The sequence below is a fragment of the Otolemur garnettii genome, unplaced genomic scaffold (genome assembly GCF_000181295.1).
Source record: "Otolemur garnettii isolate 467f Iridium unplaced genomic scaffold, OtoGar3 scaffold00020, whole genome shotgun sequence".
Taxonomy (NCBI): domain Eukaryota; kingdom Metazoa; phylum Chordata; class Mammalia; order Primates; family Galagidae; genus Otolemur; species Otolemur garnettii.
The window spans coordinates 15,566,016-15,590,694 of record NW_003852415.1 but is presented as its reverse complement, the minus strand read 5'-3'; the positions used below and the strand labels follow the sequence as shown (position 1 = coordinate 15,590,694).

The window sequence follows — 24,679 nt, the reverse complement described above, 5'->3', positions numbered from 1 at the left end:
TCCTGCCTCCGCCTCTCAAGCAGCTGGGACCACAGGCACCCGCCACAAAGCCTGGCTATTTTTTTTTGGTTGCAGCCATCATTGTTGTTTTGGTGGGCCCGGGCTGGATTCGAACCCGCCACCTTAGGTGTATGTGCCTGGCACCTTAGCCACTTGAGCCACAGGCGCCGAGCCAGGACATTTGTTTCAGTCCAGGAGTTCAAGACCAGCCTGAATAAGAGCAAGATTCTGTTTCTCCAAACAATAGAAAAATTAATCAGTGTGTTGGCATGTGCCTGTAGTTTCAGCTACTTGTGAGGCTGAAGAAGGAGAATCACTCCAGCCCGGGAGTTTGAGGTTACTGTGAGCTGTAATGCCACTGCACTCTGGGCTGGGCAACAGAGAAAGACCCTGGCTCCAAAAAAGAAAGAAAGAAGCAACTATAAACAGGTAAAAAGGCAACCCACTGAAAACAAAATAATTGGAAATCAAATATCTGATGAGATTAATATCCAGAATATAGAGAGAGCTAAAATGTGACCCCAAAACCCAATTCAAAAATGGGCAAAGGATTTGAACAGATACTTCTCAAAAGAAGATATACAAATGACCTCGTGCATGAAAAATGCTCAACATTTACTAATCATCAGGGGAATGTAAATCAAAATTGCAGTGAGATACTACTTCAAACCCATTAGGATGGCTATTGTTAAAAAAAATCAGAAAACAACAAGTGTTGGTGAGGATGTGGAGAAATTGGAATCCTTACACACTGTTAGTGGGGATATAAAATGGTACAGCTGCTGTGAAAATAGTATGACAGTTTCTAAAAGAACTAAAAATGGAATTATCATATGATGCAGCCATTCTATAGTATCCAAAAGAATTGAAGGCAGGGTCTAGTAGAGATATTTATACACTTATGTTCATAGCAGTATATTATTTACAGTAGCTAAAACATGGAAGCAACCCAGCTGTCCATTGACAGAGGAATCGATAAAGAAAATTTGGTGTATTCATAGAGCGGAATATTACTCAGCCTTACAAACATTCTGACCCATGCTACAACATGGATAAACCTTGAGGACAGTATACTAACTGAAACAAGCCTGTCACAAAAAGGCACATGCTGGGTCCACTTATATTTGGTGGAACAGTCAAAACCATAGAGACAGAAAGTAGAACAATGTGTTGCCAGAGATAGGGGGCTGCGGGGAGGGGGGGTGAGAATGGGGAGTTATTGTGTAACAGATACAGAGTTTTAGTTGGAGAAGATGAAAAGAGCATGGAGATGGATGGTGGTGCACTACGTTATTGTTGTAATACTACTGAACTGCACACTGAATTTTTTTTTTTTTTTGAGATGGAGCCTCAAGCTATCCCCCTGGGTAGAGTGCCATGGCATCACGCTCACAGCAACCTCCAACTCCTGGGCTCAAGCGAGTCTCCTACCTCAGCCTCCAAAGTAGCTGGGACCACAGGCGCCCGCCACACGCCTGGCCATTTTTTGGTTGTACCCATCATTGTTGTTTGGCGGGCCGGGGCTGGGGATTCCAACCCGCCACCTTAGGTGTATGTGGCTGGCGCCTTAGCCGCTTGAGCCACAGGCACCGAGCCTGCACACTGAATTTTATGTCGTGTATTGTACTTTGGTAAAAATAACTGGGAGGTGGGGATAAGCAACCAGGATCTGAAATGGCTGTCTTCCTTGGGGAGGCTGATTATTGCCACTTCTTGCTGCTCCCAATCCCCCTTTCACCTGCAAACAAGGACCTTCCCTCAACCATCTCTCTAGGGCCCCACTGAGGTCATGTCCCAGGATTGGGACACCTAGGAAGGAAGAGGGCTCAGGGTATTGTGAGCAGGCTGAGCTAATCTGCTCTGGGGCAGGTGCCAAAGTCAGCCCAAAGGCTGGACCCTCTTCTCCTAGCAGTGGGAGAAGAAAATGTGTGCTGAAGAGCAAGGAGGGGCATCAGCCTAACTTCCACAACCAACCACAGTTAATCCCCAAACCGATTATTCAGTACCTAGTACCTATTCTTTTATATGTGTCGTTATTATAATTCTGGTCAGTCCTTTATAACCAGCTACACTTAGGGGCAGCATGATACATGGAAAGAGCATTCGATCAGGTGACAGAAACAAAGTTCAGACACTTAATGTGTGACCTTGGACCAGGGGCTGACTTGGAGCCTCAGAAGAGCGTCTTCTATGAGATGAGATTACTGACACCTGCCAAGCTAATTCATAGAATGCTTGTGATAGTCAAATGAAATAACATATGTGGAGATGCTTGGAAATACTAGAGGAATGTACAGACAGAAGTGCCAAGTTCAAGGGAGGAACATCTCTTTTCATTGCTGTTGGGTTCTGCTCCTTAAGTTCCTAAGTACTGGTCATAATGACTTCAAAGGTAATCTCTACCTGCCCTGCTAACGCTTGAAGACGAGGCTTTCTTTGTACTGGACCCTAATGTCATCTTGAGATTGCTTTTAAAGATTGGCATATTTTCTTAACCAGTGAGGTGTATAGATCTATTTCCTTTTTTGCTTTAATTAGGGATGAGTTTATTATTATTATCATAGTAAATAGCCAAGAATGATTCAATTTAGAAAAATATTGGAAGATTTTGCTCGTCTTTCGTAGCATAATTTTGCCATAATCCCCACAAATAAACCAGTGGTTTCTTTAAAACATGCCAGTTCTGGGTCATGGATCTGCAATTTTAAAGCCTACAATTGATTGTTTAGTGCGAAAATTGTATTCAAGTGAAGCACATCAGCATGCAAATCTACAATGTGGCCATTTTCATCCAGATTGAATATTATTAACCAGCCCAAGGGATATGATGTAATTAAGATTTTAAACAGCTTACTTTTGTCTACTGTGATGAGTAAAACACCAATATTTAAAGCGACTTACCGGTTCAAATAATGGAAAAATGGCCCAATGAGCCAATAACTACAGATTGTAGGTACAATGCAAGAGTTTGACATTTCTCCACAGGTCCAAGCATTTTTAAGGGCAGAGACTTAACTTGAAGCAAATAAGAGAATGTTCAGATTCCAGGAAAATCATATTTCTTTCCAGATGATGGCAGATTTCCATCTCATTACCTACTCACTCCTTCTAATACCCTCTTGCCCAGGTTTGGAAACAAAGACCAAGTAGGGACCGATGAAGCACTCATCGAAGGTTTATGCTTTTGCCTCGTTGAAACTATTGGCTTTACAGCCTGTTAATGCAGCCCATTGATTGGTAAGGGAGAACAACTCTTAGTTTGCACCCACTTCCGAAAGTTTGCAAGGCCTCTGTCTGCCTGTCAAAGAACTGGTCAGGTACAGGGTCTCTGCTAGCATATTTATTCCAGTGCCACTCCACAGTAACTGTTCTTCTTAGGTGAAACAAGATGCTCACCTTTTCTGTCCTATACACACCATGTTAAAAGGAAGACGAAGTTCTCCATTTCTCCCAGGAGAAGTTCGTGAAAGAATCCATTGCAGAGCTGTACCACCTTAAGCAGACACCCGGCAGGCTAGCTTGGTACCACGGCTCATTTCAGCTGTCCGTATTTTCAGGTGTACCATATGTATTTAGTACATCATTTGATAATGCTAAAAAAAATATTAAAGCAGTGTGAGACTAAAGGAGAAAGAAGATGAATGTTAGCATTCCCCTGGGGTTCATGGGTGAAGGAATTAACACAGCGTGGCACTCTACCCTAGCTGTGTTTGTTTCCATGGCAACAGCTACGTACATGTTTCAGACTATCTACAGTGACACAGTTGCAGAAATAGTAGCTTGCAGGTTTCTGATATCGCATCAGTGGACAGGCGGCACGCACTATATTAAGTAAGTGTAAAAGAATTTAAAATATAGCTCTGGATTCAGATGTGTATTAGCTCAGCTGAGCGATGTATCGGGGGTGCGGCATTCCCCTTCTGCACGACAGCAAAATCTGGGCAAAGTTGAAAGTTGCAAGATTCCAGTCAAACAATTGTCCTTGCTTGGGTAAATATCATCAAACGAAACAAATGTGAGTGAGTGACAAAGGTAAGAAAATGGCCTTGGCAGATGACAGATTGAGGAAGGATACTGTCAGGGAAGCTAATTTTTTGGAGAGGGGTAGGGGTGGGTGAGGAACGAAAGCTTTGGTTGAAAATAGCTGAGTCTTAAAGCAAATCTAATGTGCAACAGAATCTTTAACAGCTGCTGAGTTTATGGCAACTAAGGTCTCTGAATGTATCATTGTAGAAATTGCTTTTATATAAAAACGATCAGGTGAGGAGCAGAGAGGTTGATTAGATGTGCAGTTAAAGAGAAATTGGGGCTCTATTGTCTTTCCTGAATGCTTATGTAAATATCTCTCTTCTCTCCAGGATGACCCTGGTTTGTCTTTGACATTTGCTGCTACTTTTCAGTACCATTTGCTGGTATTTGTGTTTATGTTATGCCGCCACGTTGTAGCCTTACATGACTTAAGTGTTGGTTAGGAGGCAACCAAGTAAAGATGATAGACTTAGTAAGTGTGTGACTTTGCAACCAAATTGTACAGTAATTTAGGAGGAGTGTTCAAATGGGTATTTATTTGCGTGCTAGACCCCTGCTTTTGAATAGCAGCCTAGGTATTAGGTTAATGGATTTCAGTGTGCACATTATGATTGTGGGAGCTTTCAAGTACGTTGTAGTTCAATTTATACTGAGTTTTTAATGTCAAAGTATTTTTATTTGTGCCCATTATTCAGTTTAAGCCTACATTTACCTTATAGTTTTATTATTCATGTATCAGTGAAGAAAATGTAAAATGGCATGGTAATTTAAGCTAATCTATTCATTTGAAGAAGATTAGTTTTCTGACCATAGGTGGACTTTTACAAAAAGTGATATATACAACTCTTTTGATTTCTGTGAGACCATTTTTTTTTAAGGTGCACAGGGAATTATCTACAGTACCTACTGCAAATTACTCTTCATAGTAATTATTTGATTAGATGTTAAGAGAACACCTGGGGGGGGGGTGCTCAGAGCTTCCGAACACCTGGGCACATGGAGGGCTGGGACAGGTTTTGAATTATACATCAGGGACTTGAACCCTGAGATGTTTAACACTCTAGTGGATAGACACATTTCTAAATGAGGTGATCCCAAGTGAAGCTAATGTTGGAGCTTCCCATTTATGCCCCTGTGTAGTCTGAGCAACCCAGAGAGGGCAAGGGAAGTTTGTGTCTTCTGTGGGTAATTGTTGTCTTTTCTCTTCTTTTTTTTTTTTTTTTTTTTTGAGAGAGGTTATCACCCTGTCACCCTGGCTAGAGTGCAGTAGCATGATCACAGCTCACCATAACTGCAAACACCTGGGTTCATGCGAGCTCCTGCCCTACCCTCCCATGTAACTGGGACTACTGTCTGTGCCCAGCTAATTTTTTCCATTTTTCATAGAGACAGGGTCTTGCTCTTGCTCAGGCTGGTCTGGAACTCCTGAGGTCAAGTGATCCACCCACCTCAGCCTTCCAGGGTGCTAGGATTACTGGCGCGAGCCACCGTGCCCGGCCTTATGGGTAATTTTTTAATGGTGGCTCATAATCAAAGGCAGCTCTTTTCTTGGAGGATGAGCTCCTCTGCCACTCCCTCCCTCCCATTGGTGGAGTTTCAAAACACCAGCTCATCTTTGGGGCGGCTGGGAGGGCAGATCTGCAGCCTCACATCCTCCATGACTTGGCCTGCCTGGTGCTGCCCCATGCGTCCTGGGGGGCAGCTTCCTCCTGTGATAGCTGCAAGGTGCCCCCTGCACTCGCCCTGCCAAGGCAGAGGGACCAAATACCATTGGTATGAGAGTTCACATGACCTTTTGTTATTGCATTTGAGAAAGGCTGGAAACCCTGGGGTCATTAACCTGGGACTCTGAAACTGGAGATCAAAAAAGCTTTAGTGAACAACTTGGATGGCTAGTTCAACTTCTGTCTGTTTGGGAATGCTAGAGGCAGCCCTTCCAGCAGTTGGAATGTTTATTTATTTTTTTCATCATCCAGAAGTATTTTCCAGTGTAGAAACAAACCAAACCAAAACAGCAGTCCATGTCATGTTATTTTAACTCTTTCGTAAGAATAGAAAAACATATAAACCTAAATGTAAAGCTCTAGGCCCAGCCAGTCGTCGGAATGTAAAACCTTGGCAGTACTTATAGGAAACTTCATTGCTTCCATTCAGAGGGCCAGGAAATTGATTTAGGGGGAAAAAAAAAGTAATTTGAGGATTCTCAAATGGTGGCAGTGTGGAATGAATAAGAAAAAAATGAAGGTACAGAGTGATCTTATTCCCACTCCTAAATGGTAATAGAATGGTCAGAATGAGCTTCCTGAAGCAGAGGTCATTTGGCGTCTCCACTGCCCAGTAACTTCTAAAGGTTCCCAGTGACCACCGGCTGGTGCCAGTGCTTTCCCCCATTAGTCCCTGCTTTCCTTGGCCCTCCCAGGCCCTGCCCTGGGGTCCTGAATGCTGTGTCCCAATCACACTTGGAAGCTTCTAGGCCTTTGCCCTTGCCACTTCCCACATGCCTTTGTTCCCGTCTTTATTTTGCAAGGCCCAGCTTAAATTACAGATCTTCTGTAAGACCTTCCTTTCTCACTGGAGTGATGGGTTCTCCACATTCTTATAACCATTTCTGTGTGTCTGATTATAGCACAGATTTCATTATACTAATTCTGTGTCTCCTTAACTAAGATGTAAGCATATTAAAGACCAGGGCCATGACTTTGGAAGGGTTTGCCATACCTAGACCAATACCGTCATCACCCTGTTGTACACGTATTTAACTGAATTCTTAAAACCCTGTAAGGATGTGCATTGTTGAACAATCTTCAAGTGCTTCTGTTGTTTGTGTGAAGAGAGTTTATTGGCTACTGAGCTTCCTGGGGCTGGATGTCTGTCACAGCACCAAGCATCTGGGTAGTTCAGCCTCTCTCAGATGTTTACGGCCTTCCTGCTGTTGAGCATTGGTCAAACACAGTAAGCAGGTGAAGGGCTGATTTTTTTTTTCCATATTCATAGAATCCTCAGATTTTAAAGCTGCAAGGAACCTTGGTGAGCTAAGCTCCTATTACAGAGGAGGGAAGCTTGAACCAGAATGGTTAAGTGACTTTTCCAAAGCCACGCAGTTGGTTGGTGCCTCAAGTGTGTGGCCTCCCTGACGACCTCTCTACATGGTCCTGTCTGCAGAGCCTTCCTGGAAGTGGCCTGGGGTTCCACCTAAGGCTTCACCCGTCAGAAGAGCTTTCTGCCTGTGTCTGGATTGCCTTCCTTTCTATATATAAACGCTGCCATCCCACAACAATCCCCTTAACTCCTCTTTACTAACGGCTGGTATCACTGGGGTAGAGTTAGAAACAAAAGCCGACTGAGAGTTGAGCTTAGGGGAACTGGAAGCTAAGCTAACAATTCATTAGCCATCGCCTCGCTGGGGACATGGCAGCTGCTGAATTCAGTCAAGTTCAGATCCTTAAAAAGAGTGGAAAAAAGAAAGTACATACTTTCCAGCGCCTGGGCACTTCGTAGTCAGGCCAGCTGGGCGCAGCACTGTGGCAAAAAGATCTCTTCAGCTTTGGAAATATGAGACCCCGACCGACCTTGCAGACAGGGAGATGAATGTGGCTGCAACTGTACCTGATTTGGCCTTATGTTTCTGAGCTCACTTCTGCCCCCAGTTCTATCAGACATAGTTTCTGTGTGCAGCCCACGAGGACCTACAGAGAGAACCAGCCCTCCAAGTTGACATAACAAGCGAGCCCTGTCAAGAAAGATGTGCGTGTGCGCATGCCTGCATTCAAGAGCCTTGCATAGGAGGCTGACGGGCTTTTTCAGAGAGTTCTTGGTTTCTCTGTGAATATGAGCTTCTTTTTGCCCAGAGTTAGCCTGTTAAGGGAATAAAACACAATTCAGGTTTCCGAGTTGGAAGCCTGATTAATCTCTCTTCCAGTTACACATGGAAATAAATTAGTAAATGGTCCATCTGGGACCAAACTACTGCAGAGATGATAAATTATTGCCATCGTATATGTCAGTGTGGCTGATGACTGAGTTGTGCTCACCAGGACCTGCTGAGAGCTAACTGGATGCTCTGTTGTGGTCAGAGGAATAACATCTTTAAAATATTTACAAGTGAAAGATTTACCTTGAAATGTTTCTTGGGAGAATGCTTTGGTTGATGCCAAGTTAGTTCCTCGGAATTGCTGTATGTGCAAATATTTAAGAGGAGAGCGTCAAGGGCATCAGAAACATTTCACTTTTATATTTCAAAGGCCGGTTGAGTAACAGGTGTTAAGGAGTACCCTGAAGTCTCAATGAACAGGATAATTCGGTACCTCTAGATAGGTTTGCACTTTATAATTTTCACAGCAACTTGGTTTTCTTACTTAAATTTCAAAGAAGGTGGGGCAGGCTAGTGCCTCTTGGTGGATGAAAAACTGATATTTCAGGGATTGTGAGCCTTGGCCTTAATGCCTCAGATAATGACCCGCAGAGCTGGGACAAGCAAACAGAGAGTGCATTCCCAAATCCAAACGGCGAGTGCATTCCCAAATCCAAACGGAGAGTGCATTCCCAATCCAAACGGAGAGTGCATTCCCAAATCCAAACGGAGAGTGCATTCCCAAATCCAAACGGAGAGTGCATTCCCAAATCCAAACAGTGAGTGCATTCCCAAATCCAAACAGAGAGTGCATTCCCAAATCCAAACGGAGAGTGCATTCCCAAATCCAAACAGAGAGTGCATTCCCAAATCCAAACAGTGAGTGCATTCCCAAATCCAAACAGAGAGTGCATTCCCAAATCCAGCGCCATTCCAAGCGGAGCCTTGGTATTCCGTCGCAGTTTTAGCACCCCTGCCAGCATCACCTACCAACATCAGGAAATAAAGCCTTTTATTTATGTCCACGTTCTAGAAGCAAAAGCCATACCTTCTTGATCATGAAAGGTATTTTTTCTCTAATTGGACCTTTCTTGTAACTAAGTCACACCACTATCAAGTTGAGGGACAGTATCTTAGAAAGCTAACATCAGAGATGTCCTCAGGGGTTTTCGAGGTGTGGTAACATTTTGCCCTTTTGCAGAATGGCCTGGGGCTACTGTGACTGGTAGATTCTTGCGCCTACTTTAAAATTTTTTGTGTGTGTTCTTCCTCCTGGGCAAACCTTCAGCCATTAATCCTTGAAGCAGCTGAGGTTCTCCCCTAGGGAAAATGCAGTGCAAAGGCGCAAAAAATACAGAAAAGTAAATTGGATGTAGAAATCTTTAAGGTACCTAGTTTATCAGACATGAATTTCTAAACATAAGCCATGGGTGCCAGCTGGGTGGTTTTTACACATGGAGGAGGAGCCCCTAACCTTTCACCTGCCTGTGTTTGGAAGTAACCTGTCTTCACTCAGATCACCTTCGAGTTTCTCATGTAGCAGCCAGACCTGGTTACTCGGTGCCCTGGAATAGCCCTTCTGTTTTCTCACCCCCAGGCCTTGCGCTTTGGTTATTGCCGGTTTCTTCCCATCAAAACCCTGTTCCAATCTCAGGCACATTATCACTGTCATTGCCTCCAGGACGCTTCCCTTAGTGGCATCCCCACCCCTCACCCCAACTAGATACAAACTTCGCATCTGAAACTGTTAAAAGAAATAACAGTCTGTCTCTCTGCAGGTGACTTGTATAGGGGGTCTTATCTTTCAGAGTGGATGGTGCACTTCTGAGGGGCAGAGACTCATCATCTTTCTTCTCTCTTTGGCCTTCCCCAATCCCTAGCCCAAAGCTTTGTCCTTAATCGGAGCTTAAACAGGAAGGTAGAGTAGGCTGATTTTATTTTATAACAACAGAACAAATATATCTTTGCGTGGGTGGATAAATGAATGACCTAGGGTGTATCAGAATCACATGGAGGGCTTGTTGGAACACAGATATGTGACCCCACCTCCAGATACTGCATTCTGATTCAGTAGATTTGAGGTTAAGGCCAAGAATTTGCATGTACAAGTTCTCAGGTGATGCTCATTCCAGAGACTGCAGTTTGGGAACCACTGCTCTATGAATATATTTCTCAATATTCTCACGTTAAAGCTCAAAGGATCATACCGTTCTTTTCACTAGACAGTTTATTGGTTTGTCATCCCTGAGGTCTAGGCTAAAAAAGTATCTCCCATCAGAAATTATTATTATTATGCAATCTTTCTCATGTACCAGCTTTCCTATTTTGCAAGATGACTTGTTAACTGTGGCCCCAAAACTTGCAGCCCATTTAGTGAGTTCCCAGGACTAGAGCCAGAGTAATTTCTTTTTACAACATGAGAACAGAGAAGCCGGGACTTTGCAGCCTGTGTACTTGGTCTGCCCGGTGGATCAAGGCTGGTCTGGGGGATGGAACGCTGGCCTTGAGTGTTCGCTGATGCTCTGATGTTTTTTCTTTATAGAGACAAGTGTTTGAGAGTAGCAACGGTAGTCAAAGAAAATGATCTCTATGTCAGTTGTGGTAAAATAAAATAATCCTACAGTGTCTGTGGCATGTGTTTTCAAATTTCTGGGTCCTCTTCTGCCCCACGAGGCAGTTTCAAAAACACTCCATCATGAAAGACTCGGTCTTTTATTAACAATCCAAGAAATAAAGAGGTACTGTTACAATCGGCTTTTTCACTGAAGTGCGTCATTTGCTAGAGTCAGGCTAGAGATGACATCCATTGTGGTTGCGAGGGCTCTCTCTGCTGCCTCTGCTTTGCATTCTGATGTCCTATTGCTTTTCTCTACCAGCCTCAAGAAGACCAGTGTGCTCATGATTATGGAGGCCCCGCTGTCGTCTCTGTGACAGAGCGATGCTGACCTCGGTTTCCTGGACCCATTCCGACTCAGGTAATCACACTGGCTTCCCCAGCTCGCCACACCTTTCGTAGATTGCATTGAATAAACGAAATGCCAAAGCTATATTTAAATGCAAATGCCAAATTGATTGTTTCTCCATCAAACGGTACCCTCCCCCGCCTTTCCCCAATCTTCTTAATGATCAATTTGTGCAGCTGATCAGACTTGACAATGTGGTCAATCCAATTTAGGCATTAAGATGATTGAAAACATTGAATCACATCTTTATTTAAAATTCTGGTGAGAGTCATAGACACACAAAGCCACCAGAACATGGCTGGGAATTTTCACATAGAAACTCTACCTTAGTGCCTCTAAATTCTTTTCTTTCCGAGAATCCCATATTTTATTTTAATTGTGTTAATCTGTCTGGCAATGTATCTTTTAGTTGAGTTCTGTAAGTATTTTTGAGTATCTGTTGTGTATTGTTGGGACAGGTGGGAATATAAAAGTATAAGCCTGGCTCCTGTCCTCAGGGAGCTCACAGTTTAGCCAAAGATCCATGACTCTCTCCCAAGATAGTGGCAGATGGTGGTGCTCAGCTTAAAACCAGGGCTGAGCTCTGATGGCAGTTCTCTGGTTCAGGGAATGTGGAGACTTTGAGGATTGGGGCTGAAATCATTAGGGAAGGATCTAGAGACTGGAAAGGGCCTGAGTTGGGCCTTGTCACTGTAGATCATTTGGCCAGGCAGAGGGCATGGGCCTTGACAGGAAGGCGGAAATGACCCCACTGTGACCCCAGGCATTTGGCCACCCAGGTCTGGGGACTCTGATCCCATGTCCCACCCAGAGCCAGACTTCCTTTCAGGATACCCAAAGGATCCTGGAGTAAAGTCGGTTGGGAAAGCCCCACCTGCCCTGTTATTGAGGGCGCTTGGCTGGCAGTGCCCTTTCGGGAACAGTGGTCACTGCTGCCCTGCCCTGCTGGGAACTTTCTTCTTCTCTGGGCCCGTCTGCACCCTGTTCCTGCCTGTCTACCTGATTGTTTTCTCTTACACACCTGTCATCCTCCCCTCTGAGCCCTGCCTGGCTTGTGTGGCTTGTCAAGGCCCTGGATGAACCAGAGTCTTTGTGAGGTCAGTACCTGGTGATTCACGAGGTGCAATTCTGAGAAGTGGAATTGAAAGGGAAGAAATAGAAGCCAAGAAGAGGAGTTCGTAAGTTGACTCCGGGAGCAGATTGAGAGAGTTCTGAGAGCCAGAATTCAGGGAGGGTCTCAGGGCCAAAGCTGGGGCCACAGTCAGGGTTGGGGAGTCCCCTACCTAGATTAATTTGGGGATGGCACAGCAAATCCTACCCACCCCTGTCTCTTTTCCAGTGCAGACTTTTATCAATCCGGATACAGAAATAGCAGCTTAAAGGTGCTACTGAGAGTTGCAGGGCAAGGATCTGTTCTTCCTGTCAGGCCGTGCCCTGGCCACAAGCCACTTGCCTTAGCATGCTCGGGTGTGCCGGAGCTGAGGCCCTCGCCAACTGAGGAATCAGGCCTTCTGGAACCATAGCCCTGGCTCACCAGCCATTGGGAAGTGGAAAAACTAGAACAGCAGTATCTGTGTTGTTCTAGTTCTGTGTGTATCTCCTCCTGCAATAATTGCCCCACAGGTCATTGCTACCCCTTCTGAGCCCAGGCCAGGGGTCAGTAAACTATGGAAGGGCCAAGAACAGGCCAAGAACAACCTACTGCCTGTTTGTGTACCACAAGCTAAGAATGATTTTTACATTTTTAAATAATTGGGAAAAAAATTAAGAATAAAATTTTTGTGCCTCATGAGATTTATGTGGAATTCAAATTTCATTGTCCTTAAATAAAGTTTTTTTGGGACAGAGCTGTGTTCATGCATTTCTGGATTATCTATGGCTATTTGGCCCTTATATTGGTTAAGCTGAATAGGTATGTTAGAGACCGTAAAATATTTGCTCTATGGTGTTTAAAAAAAAAATTTTGACAACTTCTGGCCTGAGCAATTGTGTGAGCCAAGTGTTTGCAAAATTTGACCTGTGACAATTTCCCCCTATTAAGAAAATAAGATTGATGGATGAGTAGGATTAGAATAGCCAAGAGAGGGAAGAATGGGTTTTCTAGGTTGAGACAGCAAACATATCACGTTCTACTTGGACTTTTTCCATTCATCTCTTTAACTTTTGACTAAATTTAGCTGCAACATTGAGGCAATTTCATGTTAGTATTGTCTTTAAAATGAGGTATTTAGGATTCTTGGATTAACCTAACTTTTGGAACAAATCAACACCAAATTAAAACAAACCTTGCCTTTTGGAACTTTTTTCTTTTTACTGGCCCTGGGTGTGAGCTATTTTATTTTAAACCAAATAAATATTTTGGTTAAGCAGTGAAGGCTTACCATTTATAAGCTATGGCATTTAATCTTGTGATTTTTTTTCCCTCATCCAGTAGGATTATATTATATTGTTGTATAACTATGGTAAAAGTTGGAGGTGTGGGTTCTAGTCTTACAAATTGGCTAAGCCAGGGCAGGCTGTAATGTACTATGATGAAAAATATAACCCAAATCTCAGGGTCTTTAATACAATGAAAATTTTTCACTTGTCCAGAATTGTATTTGGCTAGTGGGTCTCTCCTACATTCAGTATTTGCAGTACTAGGCATCTTCTACTTGTGCTACCTACATCTCAAAACCTGGCTTCCTGATTGCTGCAACATGGGAGGAAAAGGGTTGAGAACTCACAGCCATTCTTCAATGCCTTCAAAGTGACATGGGCTAGTTTCACATCCACAGTCCATTGGCCAGAGCTAGTCACATGACTCTGCTCTCTGCCATGAGGCTGGGAAATATGGAGGAGCTCACAGAGTTCTTGGAGTCTCCATTGCCCTGTCACACTAGGTCACTGTGGGAAAGTCGATAATTTTCTGTGCCTTAGTTTGTTCTTTTTTTTTTTTTTTTTTTGAGACGGAGCCTCAAGCTATCCCCCTGGGTAGAGTGCCATGGCATCACGCTCACAGCAACCTCCAACTCCTGGGCTCAAGCGAGTCTCCTGCCTCAGCCTCCCAAGTAGCTGGGACTATAGGCGCCCACCACAACACCTGGCCATTTTTTGGTTGCAGCCATCATTGTTGTTTGGCGGGCCCGGGCTGGGGATTCGAACCTGCCACCTTAGGTGTATGTGGCTGGTGCCTTACCAGCTTGAGCCACAGGTGCCGAGCCTAGTTTGTTCATTATTAAAGAGTAATTAATCCAGTCCTACATTTTCCCGCATAACTTGATGAAAAGTTCAAACAAGAGGTCTGAGAACTTTAAAAGATATAATGAATTATAAAATAGGTAAGATATAATTGCTACCAAAAAATTAGTTGCTTTATTGAGTTTTGAATGGTGGTGGGCTGGAAGCAGGGTTATCACACAGGTCCCAGTATGCCTGGGACAGTTCTAGCATACGCCAGTGGACCCCACATAATTATCACACAGTTCTCTCTTCCACACCCAGAAATAACCTGGGTTAGGCAATCCATGATATCACCCTAGTTTGACCCATAAGGTTGATGTTAGGTACTGCTTATTGAGCCTTTTCTAATGGTCAGAGAGCGCTCTGAGATGTTTCCTGCATTGCTTCATTTAATCCCCCAAAGAAAGTTGCAAGATATGTATATGTAATCTCCTCATTTTATTTTTTTATTATTATTTATTTATTTATTGCAGTTTTGGCCGGGGCCAGGCTTGAACTCACCACCCCCAGTTTATGGGGCCGGCGCCCTACTCCTTGAGCTATAGGTGCCGCCCAATCTCATTTTAAGATGAGGTAACAGAATCGCAGTAATGTTCAGCTTATTCACATTGTATTGCTAAGCAGTGCCTTTGATTTGGCACGGCAATTTGAACCCAGTTGGTACAGCCCTGTGCTCTGAAGCACTCCATGGGGCTGCCTTGTTCCACCTTTGCAAATATTGCACCCTTGACCACGTGGGCTCACCTTCCCGGACATAGGCCTGGAAATCTGGTCTCAGACAACACACCGGTAGAAAGTTACGGCCCTGAGCAGTGAGTCCAGCCCTTGGTGACACTAATGAGAAGGGGAGGCAGGGAGACACTTTGTGATTCTCCAGAGGCTGACATGTACATTCTCCTGGCTTCCCGTTCAGTCCCTTCCTACCACTCTCTACCCTGACATGGACAAGTGCGGCACTCTATTTCACATGGAGAGCAATGATTTCGTTTTGAAATCTAGGGTGGAGTAAAGCTCTAGCCAGTGAAGACTTGCCATGTACCCTGCAGTTAATCCCCACAGGCACCTTCCCAACACAAACAGCCAGGAGAAACTAAGTTCAGGGAGTTTATTTGCAAATGTGTTTATTTAAAAAAAAAAATCTGAACCACAACCGAAGAACAGTTTGCTTGCGGAATATTACCAAACAAAAAGCCATCAGCTCATGAGGCAGTATTATAACTTCCCTAGTTCCTGGCTTTCCTAATCAGTGTTTAAAATCCAACCCACCAAATCAAAGGGACCCGTCACTGAAAAATGAACCAAATGTGGCCTAGTCATCTACAGCATGGCTTGCTTCAAGAAACCCCCCAGAAAATTATATATGTGGTTCCTAAATGTATAAAGAAAACTAAAGGAATTCCATTATGAAAGAAAAATTAGATGAGAATTTCTAATCCTATCTCATAAACAATATAGGAATAACTTTAAAATATTCTGCTTTAAGCATGCATTTAATTTGTGCTCTGGGAACCAAATAATGTTGCCAAGATAAAACATTCTAATAATGATTTATGTAAATTTATTTGTACAAAGTAATGGTGTAGTTGCCTATAGCAAATTGCTTGGAATATGAAATGACATTTATGAGGTCTTTTTTTCCCCTCTGAATGAATACAATGGAGAAAATGAGAGACTCCAGAAAGGAAAGAAGAAATTCATGTTCAAAGTAGAGTCTGATGCCTTGAGAGCCAGAGACAGCTGGACAGGTTATAGGGTGTGAACAGTCAACAAACTCAATTCACCATGGTTTCCTGTGATGTTCTCATTACTTAAGTCATTTTTAAGGACAAGAGAAGCTTAAAGGCTAGAACCCTGTATCTAGTGATCATAAACAGCTCATACACCAGGGCTTTTTCAAAATAGTCAGTCACAAATCCTGTTCTTGCAGTGCCCTGATGGGAGCTTACAACATGGGTTATAGACAGGCCAAATGTAATTAAAAATTGGGCAATTAATCTCAGTTCCTAGTTACTTAATCCAAGGAAAGTTACGCTTGAGTCATAAGTGAGGCCCACATATGAAAAGACAAAACAAAAACAAAAAAAATCTCTCCCGAGGCCTGATTCACAGGCCCACAGGGAGTTTTCCTGTTGGCTGCCCGGTTAGCACCTTGGATAATGGCTCTAGGTGTTTCCCGGAAACATTTAATTAAATGGAAATCCCTATATATGTGACAGATTTTTCTGGATCCATGCTTCGGCCTTGTAAATGTCCAGGAGAATTTTCCTGGACTATTTGGGGAAAGCATGGTGGTAAGCTCATAGTTTTCGGAGGCATTTCATTTTCTTATTCCACAAAGCATTTTTACTGTCCCACTTGGTTGTCACAGTCATTCTTGTCAGGTAGGTAAGAGTTTGTACCCTAAATACGGGGAAATTGAGGGGTACAAAGGTCATGGAGCCAGACATCAGTTGAATGGGAGGAGTTTCCACACCAACATTTGTCCTACCACCAACTACCACAGACAAGAGAGCTTTGTGATTCTGGAGAGCTTACTTTATTGAAAACAAGTTCAGAGTTTTGGCCCATCATGCGCCATTTTGGAATTGTACTAACTATCCTGAGGGAAATGGGTTTGTCTAATTGAGCAGAATGACGGCGCAGTTAATTCCTCGGCTGCAATGGGGCCAAGGCCTGAGGGCTGGAAGTTAAAGCTCTTCAGAGGGAAGGTATAAAGGCTGAATAGGACTTTAAAACTGAATGAAACAGCACAGGCTTTGAGGAAAGAGGGAAGGCATAGGTTTTCAGCAGCACCAGTTATAGTGCGTGTCCCTTTTAAGCTGTAGTTTCTGGCAGGGCTGGATTTAATGAAGTGGCCCAGGACCCCAAGCTGAGGCGGGAATGCCAGGGAAGACTTTCAACTATAGCTTCAGACCTCAGCCCCTCTTCTTTCTAGCTGCCTGAATTTGGGCGTGATTTCTTAGCTGTAAGATTCCTACAAAATAATGTAAGGTATCTGATCCTCCATCTTCCCATCTGTAAAATAAGAATAAAGGATATTAACCCTAATAGAGATGGTATCGGCTGGGCGCCTATGGCTCAACCAGCTAGGGCGCCAGCCACGTACACCTAAGGTGGCGGGTTTGAATCCCCAGCCCGGACCCGCCAAACAACAATGATGGCTGCAACCAAAAAATGGCCGGGCGTTGTGGCGGGCGCCTGTGGTCCCAGCTGCTTGGGAGGCGGAGGCAGGAGACTCGCTTGAGCCCAGGAGTTGGAGGTTGCTGTGAGCAGTGAAGCCTCAGCACTCTACCCAGGGGGACAGCTTGAGGCTCTGCCTCAAAAAAAAAAAAGAAAAAAAATAGAGATGGTATCAGCATTGAATAAAATAATCCTTATAAAGCATTTAGTACAGTGCTTGGCAGATAATAAACAGTCTATGGCAGCTCTTAAAAGTATTATTATAGTTCTTATTCCCTAAGAATGTCTGGTGCTGACTGTTAATTGAAAACGAGAGTCAAATCTGTCTTTGATTTAGTGGGAATTAATCTAAAAGATGTCTAACTCAGTTGTTTTTGTATACCAAGATAATGAGTATGAGATTTTGTGCATTGTTTCATTCAACAAACAGTTCCTGATGTCAAAGATTCTTTGTAAGCTGCCACGGGTATGTTTGGAGATTCAGTCACTTCTCAAGGGATGAGGGAGTTTGATTATCTCATGTTTGTTTCAGAATTTTTTCTCTCTCGTTGTTCTCTCCAACATTATGATGATTGCCATAAAAATTGACCAGATACGTATATACATAAGGGAAATAAGGACTGCTGGGCCACTTTAATATGGTCTTTGTCTTCCAAGAATTTGGAAATGAATAAAGCTGGTCTAAAACGCTGTTTGTTACTGAAAGAGTCTGGGTTTGGGCCCAAAGCCTGGGAGTTGGTTTCCTTCAGACTAGTCCTGCTGGATGGCTGGAGAGTAGGTTCCCATCAGGGAGAATGGATGGAAAAGTCTTTGGTCTTTAGGCCTTTTTCTTGTGGATGTGTTCTTGGCTATTGTAAGTCAGGCCCCCAGGCTGAACGTGTGAGTGCTCCCTTTTGTTAGAATTCATTTCCATTAGAAGCATATACAGAACCTTCTCATCAAGGGTTGAAATGAATCCTAGGTAGCATGTGTTGAATTTTTCTTTTTTTTTTAAGATGGCTATGTAACACCCTAGAAAAGGTGTTTCACAGAAATTCTCTGAAGGAAGATAAGGAAATGTAAAATATTCTCAAGTGAAAGGAGAAATAAGTAATAATTTTCAGATCCTGGGTCCAGTCTGGTCTATTTCAGCGGCTTCTAGACACCAGGGAGCCTGTGTGTGGAAGGCAGGGGACATCCGAGGTGCTTTGCTGGAGCTTACAGTCTAACAGGGGAACAAACACTCCATAAATATGCACAAATGAGTGTTCAGGGATGAACTTGCCCCTAGTCGAGGGCAAAATGAGAAAAGTAAGCTCAAGATAGTGGGTTCAATATCCTTATTTGGCAAAACAAAAAGCTGGCAATGTGTACTGGTCCCCGAACTATTTTTGAAGTTTTATTGCTGTGTGAAACCCAGATCCAGGAGGCTTCTTTGCTGGAGTCCCCTGGCCTCTCTCCTTAGTGCCCTCCTCTCCTGGTGGAGACCTTCGCAGACCCAAGCCCGGCAAAGGCAGAGGGTGAGCTGTTGCTGTTCATTGACACACCATATGCGACATGGGGCTCTTCCCCTGGAATGGATATAATTATGTGCCCCCGATGGGGTCACTTGGACTCTGGCGTGTGCACATCAACTCCCCAAATGGATATTTGACTATTAACTGGAGATTGAGTCCTTTGGGCCCGAACTCATAACTGTGCTCAAAGCTCATAGCTCATTAAGGATGGTATCAACATAGCACACGTGAGAGCGTTTTGGTTTAATTGGGCAGAATTAGGCTCGAAGGCACCACTGAGTAGGAGTCAGAGCAGGAGCAGATACCACAGAGAGCTGTTCTGAAGTTCATACCTACTGAAAGAGAATGGCTTTCAGATTGGCCATTCTCTTGTGTCAGCTGACACTGAAGGAGGGGAGAGGCTTTGGGAAAGGATATCTTTTCATCCCATAGCCCGGCCAGGTGGTCTCTGAACAGCTGGGCTTTTACCTGGCACACAGACCCCAGTGCCGAAGGTGCGTGTTTTTGGAAAGAACACATCTGACAGCAAATAGTTTATGCCCGTTCTTCAGAGGACTTTATTCCTGCTGGAAGCTGAGAAGACTTCGCTGAACTTGTCTCTTTTCCTCCTCTGAATTCCAGAGGAAACCCCTACTTGACAGGGATACACAGTTTTCAAGGTGAACAAAAAGAGGCAGAAAATTGGATATAGCAGCTACTGAAAGGTCCAAATTACTCACCAAGTAGAGTTGAATAGATTTTTTCTGTGAGTAGTTTCATCTGTGGAATGGATACATTCTGTCTTGAATCAGTCTTGGGTAAACTGGTGGAGAATTGGGCAATACTAAATTCTGTTTGAGGACTGTGATTCTAGAGCAGTGGTTCTCAACCTTCCTAAGGCCGTGACCCTTTAATATAGTTCCTGTTGTGGAACCATTGCTAGTAGCAATGAAAATAATTTTATGGTTGGGGGTCACCACAACAGGAGGAACTGTATTAAAGATCCACAGCCTTAGGAAGGTTGAGAACCACTGTAAAGTGTACTATCAGGGACCCCTGTACATGGCGTGCTGATTGCTCTTTTACAGAGTGATGAGGCTGTTAGGTGCTTGATAACTATTTTCGATAATAATAGTGATGGCCTGTTATTACGGCACATGACTTTATTCCTTACGCGAGCGTAACTCAAACATTGTAGTCAGGGTAATCTCTTAGTTTATGCGTATACATGTCTATTCATGTAATGCATGTGTATACGTAAATATACGTTATCTCTAAGTATGGCATGTGGGTATAAATAAATAAATCCTGTCATTTGATCCTGGCACACTTTATAGGATTATTGTTTCCTTAAGATACAGAAATATTTAAATCACCACCATTAGAATTCGCTCCACTTTCAGATCACTGAGTCTCACTTCTCTCTGAGCTCATCTACCCAGGACACAGAAAGTAGCCTCTGGATGTCTGTGTGCTTAACAGAACAAAAATGTCAACAAGCTGCTATTTATTTTATTAAACAGCTTGAGCAGAGATGTTTGGTCTGATTGCTGCAAATTGTTAGCTTATCACTGAACTGTCCTGATGATTCTTATTATTCAATTTGCATTGCTTACGATAATAATTATTACTACATAAAAGAGCACGATGCTTTTATTTGTACAGTTCTTTCATTAATAATTTAATTGACTATTACATCCAAGTGTTTCTGCCACATACACATCAAGGTACTTAGAGATTGGCCCTCAGCACCTTGGGAAATCAGAATGTGGGTGTAAATTTCAAAGCTTGAGGTGGGGTGGTAGGCGGGTGCTTTGCCCTTGATGTCCAGGTGGTAGGCTCCACCTTTTCTCCCATGTTTCTTTCCAAGCATTTTATGGATTCATCAACAGTACTGCTGATGTGGTCATGAGCATGGTATACTTATTTTGGCTACTAAAATGGCAAGATTGCTACTAATTTCTAAGTAAGAAAAAGCAATGATGACTAGAACAGTAAATCTGACCCAAAATGATTGAATCAGTCAGTTTGTATAAACAACATCTGTGTCTATGGGGCTTCTTCTGTGGAAATGGTGAAGATTTTATCGGTCACAGCTTAGCTGACTCTCTCAGAGTACATTGCAACTGTGTAAGACATATGTGTTTTGATATATTTTGCTATAGAAAAACTTAGTTTGTGGATTTTTTTTTAGTGTAGGAGAGTACTATGAGTTTTGTCCTAAATTCATCTTATATATATTAAATGAAATGATAAATTGAAATATGCCTTTGGAGAAATGGGATAATGGGGCGGCACCTGTGTCTTAAAGGAGTAGGGTGCCGGCCCCCTATGCCGGAGGTGGCGGTTTCAAACCCAGCCCCAGCCAAAAACTGAAAAAAAAAAGAGAAACGGGATAATGGTTGCTTCTTTTTTCTTTTTGAGACAGAGTCTCACTATGTCGCCCTTGGTGGAGTGACGTGGCATCACAGCTCACAGCAACCTCAAACTCTTGGGTTTAAGCAATTCTCTTGTCTCAGCCACCCAAGTAGCTGAGACTACAAGCGCCTGCCACAATGGCTGGCTATTTTTAGAGACAAGGTCTCACTCTGGCTCAGGCTGGTCTCGAACCTGTGAACTCAGGCAGTCCACTCACCTCAGCCTCCCAGGTGCTGGGATTATAAGTGTGAGCCACTACGCCCAGCTGATAATGGTGTTGAACTTGATTCTGGTGAGTGTCAACCCATAGTGATATTCAAGGAGCTACATTTTAAAACTGTGGATTTGATAGGGAAAATAAAATGAACAAAAGGATTCCCATTTGGCTAGGCCCACCTGAAAACATCTTTAAGTCAAGAATGTCATTGAGTAAATCTTCCATATCTGAAATTGGGGTTTATTAAAATGATTCCTACTCTTCCACTGGTGGGTGGTCCATTTAGAACAGTTTACAACCTTTGTACCTGGGTACATGTTCCCTGGGTTCAGGAAAGAAATGAATAGGGATAAATTAACCCAACAGAGTGGTTTGAGAACTCAGTTTTATAATTTACCTTTTGGAAAGATGTTTGTCCCATTGTTATTAAAAATTCTGTCTCCATCTGTAATGACCAAGTGAGTTCCTGTGAACTCTATGGGTGCCCAATCTGTTTCATACTGTTGAACACTTGACAGTTAATTACCAATTGGGGAGAAACAGGTCACTTCCTGGTGGCTAAGTTATGTGTATATATATCCCTTGTGGTTGGCTAGGTAATGGGGTAACCTACAACCCCTAAAATTCAGTGGCATAAAATAGTGATGTTCTATTTCTTGTTCACTCAACATATCCATTAGAGATTGGCCGGGGCTCTGCTCTATGTCATCTCTGTCTCCATTCCAAGGATTGAGGCTGATGGGATGGACATTTCCCATTGCCATGGCTGAGGGAATGGAGAATGTGACAGAGTAGGTGTTGGCCTCTAAGGTTGTCCAGTAGTGATGCATGTCACTTCCAATCACTTTTCATTGGCCAAAGCTGGGGGGTGGGGGGCACACCTAACTTCAGGTAAGCAGAGAAATGTTTAACTGTGTACTAGAAGGACAGAGAGCCGGAATGTTTCTGAGTAGCACTGTGCTGGCTATTGTATAAACCTTCAATATAGTAGATTGAACTCTGGAAACCTAGCTCAACAGAAGCAAGTGAGTAGAATATACAATTCTTTATGTCCTTCTCAGGAAAATGGACTTGTCTCCGGAAGTAGGGTTGCTTCATAACTTCAGTGCTATCCTTTCTAGGCATTGAACCAAGGAAGAATGGCTTGGGGCTGTAGGTCTCCAAATCTGCACGTCACTCCCAGCCACTCAGCTGCTTATTCTGCCAGCGAAGCATCATGTGGCCTCTGCCTCCTGCCACCACTTTGAAGCTCCCCCCAGACAGAAATCAGGAACAGTCATAGGTCCTTAGTTTCCCCTCCTGAGTGTTCACTGCAGACCATCCCAGTGTTTGAAGTCATCTTGTATATTTCATCTTCCTAAGCCGGCATCTGCATATTTCTTCTTACAAGTACAAACTGCAGTTGGTTTGGGCATCGGTCTCTGCTGAGCAGTAGAGAAGGTTTCCGTCACTCACGAAGGTCAAGGTAGTGTCTGTTTTCATTGGCTGAGTTCTCTCTGTTCACTTATGTTAGTCTTTACTGGGTTGTTCCAAGTCACTTGCTGAAAGTCTCCCTGCTTGGAACAGAATACTTGGGTCTAGGCTTATGTCGCTGGCACGGTGCATTCCATCAGGGCCTTTGTTATATTCTTCAAGGCCCCCAAAGGAATTTCTGTCCACACAAGAAGAGTCTCAGTTTGCCAGCAAATTCAGCTATCTGGAATATAGCCAGGAGTTGGATAGGAACAAAAAATATTTATCTCAGAGGACAAAACAGTCACCCCCAAATCCATGCACTAAACTTTACGTAGATCTTTGCTGGTTTTGTGTTCTTAATGCAGCTGTACTCTTAATTAATTCAGTTTTCTGATCCTTTTTTATAGATAAGAAAACTGAGGCACAAAGAGGTTAAATAACCTGCCTAAAGTCTCAAAGCTGTGAGTGGTAGAACAGGTTCTTGTGATTCTAGACTGAATAGGATAATCAGTGTTTATGATGGTGGCAGTGAGATAAGGAAAAAGGTTGAACGGGTATTTAATGCTCTTTCCTTTTCAGAAAGTAGCAGAGAAATATGTAATAATTGTAGGACGATTCCCTTCAAAATAGCCAGTTTTGTTTTTTAATTCTAATGTGTGATGAGTATCAGTTGGCTGAGAAATTCCACTAAGTGGGACTGTGCTCCCAGATTCTGCCAAAGAATGAGAAGTTGCTGAACATCGAGTTTAGCTGGTGTATAAATAGACACTTATGAAATGCTTTTTTGCACAATCAAGATGAAACCACGACTCAGTCTGTGTCATGATGATCAACTTGGTTCTGGTATGCTTGGGAAGGAGTTGGAGGGCTTCGGGATTATCTCACAACAGGGGCAGGCCCTGCCTGCACAACTGAGGTTGGCAGCTTTGTAAAGGGAGCTACCCACCTGGAAGCCAGTGGTGACCAGCTTGCTGACATTCACCCAGATCCTCCGTATGGATGTGCCTTGCAGTTTTTAAAGCACAGTCTGTGCTCAGAACAGTCCTGTGTGTTAGGCAAGGCAGGCCTCAGTGCCATTTCAGTCCTTCACATGGAGACAGTGAGACTTAGCGGGATTTACCCAAGGCCACAGCCTCATGGCTAGCAGAGCTAGGTCAAGCCCTGTACCTAGAGCTCATTCTGTGTCCCCTGATGCCGCTCTGCCAGCTCCTGCTCAGTTCATATGCTTCATATACAGAAGGCAGTAAAAACCCTTTTCCCTACTCCAAGAAGCTTTCTTTCCCAGTTGAGAGTCCAGGCCCACCAAACAGGTAGAGAAGGAAAGCAAAGACCTAATCACAATATGAACCACTTTGCTTTGAGACAAAACAGAGACTTGCGATAACATGAACAGACCAAAAGCAGCCTTGAACCTCAGGCAATTTGGGGACACGTGTTTATCTGCTTGGTGCGGGCAGCAGCCTTCCCTTCCTGGGCACAGGAGACTGCCCCATGCCTTGGGATTGCTGGTCACCCTAACCCAGGCAGTGGAGTGCCCGATGCCTTCCTCTGCCTGGATGTGCCCTGGAGAAGGGAAGCGAAGGGGCTGGCTGGTGGTCCTAGACAGCAGCTCTGACCTCAGGCTTGTCAGGGCGACTGGCTAGTCTCAGGGCTAGACTTGAAGCCGGCTAGGGGAACCCTGGGTCTCGATTTTTCTCATCTACAAATTAAACAGTTCACACCTTCACTCATAATGAAAGAAGTTCAGACTCGGCGCCTATGGCTCAACCGGCTAGGGCGCCAGCCACGTACACCTAAGGTGGCGTGTTCGAATCCCCAGCCCGGACCCGCCAAACAACAATGACGGCTGCAACCAAAAAATAGCCGGGCG

The 24,679-nt window shown here is 43.7% G+C and overlaps 1 protein-coding gene across 2 annotated transcripts in view; it reads left to right on the top strand.

Annotated features, from left to right (window-relative positions):
- Positions 1–24,679, top strand: part of FOXN3 (forkhead box N3) — a 398,381-nt gene that overhangs the window by 104,514 nt on the left and 269,188 nt on the right. For both annotated transcript variants that reach the window (XM_023511511.1, XM_023511512.1), the window contains exon 2: positions 10,756–10,854. The gene's annotated coding sequence lies outside the window, so the exon portion shown is untranslated. The remainder of the gene's footprint in view (positions 1–10,755; positions 10,855–24,679) is intronic.